This window comes from Eubalaena glacialis, chromosome X (genome assembly GCF_028564815.1).
Source record: "Eubalaena glacialis isolate mEubGla1 chromosome X, mEubGla1.1.hap2.+ XY, whole genome shotgun sequence".
Taxonomy (NCBI): domain Eukaryota; kingdom Metazoa; phylum Chordata; class Mammalia; order Artiodactyla; family Balaenidae; genus Eubalaena; species Eubalaena glacialis.
Genome location: NC_083736.1, coordinates 11,827,480 through 11,830,023, shown reverse-complemented (window position 1 = coordinate 11,830,023; position 2,544 = coordinate 11,827,480).

Sequence of the window (2,544 nt, the reverse complement as noted above, 5' to 3'; positions counted from 1 at the left end):
CAGACTTGCAGTTGGAAACTTTTGACTCCATGGGAATGGTGAGAGCCAAGGGGTATGAGCAGTCCACCAATAGTGACTTTACAGCGAGTCTTCAAAAATACTATTGATAAAAGGGTGGTAAAACAAAGTGAGTAAAAACATAACATCTCAAATTACGGTATCAGCTATGGATAAAGTTTAAGTGACTTGTCTGAGATCAAATCATATACCTTCTAAAGCATAAGACCTATCTTGTTGGCTGCTTCTGAAATTATCTCATTGTCTTTCATGTCCTGGGATTTCACAATGATAGGTCTAGGTGTGCTTTTAGTTTTATTTATTCTCCCTGGGATACTTGTACTTCTGAAATCTTAGGATTAATTCCTTAATCAGTTATGGAATAATCTCAGCTACTATTGCCCAAAGAGTTGACTCTCCCATTTCTTCCTTTGAGAACTCCAATTAGATGTTCGTTGGTTCTTCTCATTCTATCCTCCATGTCACTTAATTCTCTTCCTGTTTCTATATCTTTAATTCTCTATTTCATTCTGGAGCTCTTTTCTATTTCACTGGCTATCTGTTCAGCAGTTCTAATCTGCATTAAAATTAGCAGTTGTGTTTTTTATTTTCTTGGCTATTTTGTTCCTTTCAGAAGTCCATTTGGTTATATTTCAAATCTGCCTATTATTTTTTCATCGTTGTCTTTTATTTCCTTCTTTATACCTTTAATTATTTCAAACATACTTATTTTATCATCTTAATCAAATGGTTCTATTACCTAAGGTTCTTGGGAGTATAATCCTGCCGTGATTACACCTTATAAGTGAAGTGTGGTTCTCACTTATGATAAGATTGTTATTTTGTGAGTTTCCTCATTTGGGGTTGTGAGCTCAAGTTCAGTGAAATTGTAGGTGTAAGAATCTACGACCAGGACTGAGGGTACATCCGTTCAGAGAGGATTTCCATATGCTTCTTCCAGATACACTAACAGTTTCACTTCTTTATGATCATTTTTATGTTAATTCTTTGACTTTGTGGTTCCTGGACCATTTGCTTGAGGAGCAAGTCCCTTATGACAAATTTTTATGGGAGACTTTTCCCCATGCAGAGCCTAAACCAAGACAGACAAGCTTCCTTTGATGTCTACCTGTTCCATTTGAAAGATATTTTTTCTTATCCACCCTTTAACTGTCATTAAGGATTCAGTCTAGGTATTTCTTGCCAGGAATAATATAGGTAAGTACTAATATAAACCATCAGAGGTTTTTTTGAAGTATTAAGTTCAGGGAAGGCTATTATAGCTCCATTTCACCACTAGGTTTCAGGGGAGTAGGAAGTTAGTACAACCATCCAGTTCAATCATTTCAAAAGACACCTCAGAGACTCACAGTTTCTGCACAACCTTGGAGGGTGGTTCATAGTATTACACAAATAAGCCACTGCAAAGTTTCACATCTGCAGCTCACACATCTGTGCATGACCACCAGGGGAAGATCAATGACTTCAGCTTCTCTTCCATCCTCAACTCTTTCATAATTCTGTATCACGGGCCAAATCTAAGCCAAATACTCTTTACAGGGGATTCTCAGGAATGCTGTTCTTAGGCATCTAGCTACCGCGAAACTGGACAGAGCATAGGAAATATAGAAAGGTAATTCATGCCAACAGACGATCCAGTAAATTAAGGACATAAGTGTTGAAATTCTTAGATTTATTCAGAAGACGTGTTTCCAAATTTCCTCCTCATTTAGAACGAAAGGTTCATTACCTGTTTCTATACATTAAAACTCAATTCTTGATGATACTAAGACTGGTGATCTCTATTCCATTCATGCTAGAGAAGTGGTAACTTCGGATCATAATTTCATTTTTTTGTTTATAGCCACCTCTTTATGTTTTCCGTCTGCAGAATTCCCTCGCGTGCATGTGTGTGTGTGTGTGTGCACTACACACTTAAAATTTCTTGTATTTTGTCCAGCATTTCTGGCCGTTTTGTAGCAGAAGCGTTTTCCCATTAGCAAGATCACCGTATTGATAGAACCATGATTTTGTGTAGTTTTTATTGCGAGTTCATCATTTTGGGGAGGCCAAGGAGTTAGAGAGGAGTCCTATAATGCTCTGGATTTTGGAGCAGACTTTCCCCCCACTGGAACTTGGTGGTTGTCATTCATCTCATTAAAATTTTTTATTTTGACTTCTCATCCTGGGGTTTCTGGATCATGCGGGTAATATCAGTCAGAACCCATTCTTCATTTTTTATTGAGATGTAATTGACATATAACATTGTGTAAATTTAAGGTGTACAACATGTTAATTTGATGCATTTATCAATTACCACCATAGCATTAGCTGAGACTGAGGTCTATCACATCACGTAATTATCATTTCTTATTTGTGGTGGGAAAAATTAAGATCTAGTTTCCTAGCAACTTTGAAGTTTATAATACATATTGTCTATAATCACTATGCTGTGCATTAGATTTCCAGGACTTATTTATCTACTAGTTGCAAGCTTGTGCCCTTAAACAACATCTCCCTAATTCCCGCAACCCCAGCCCCTGGTAA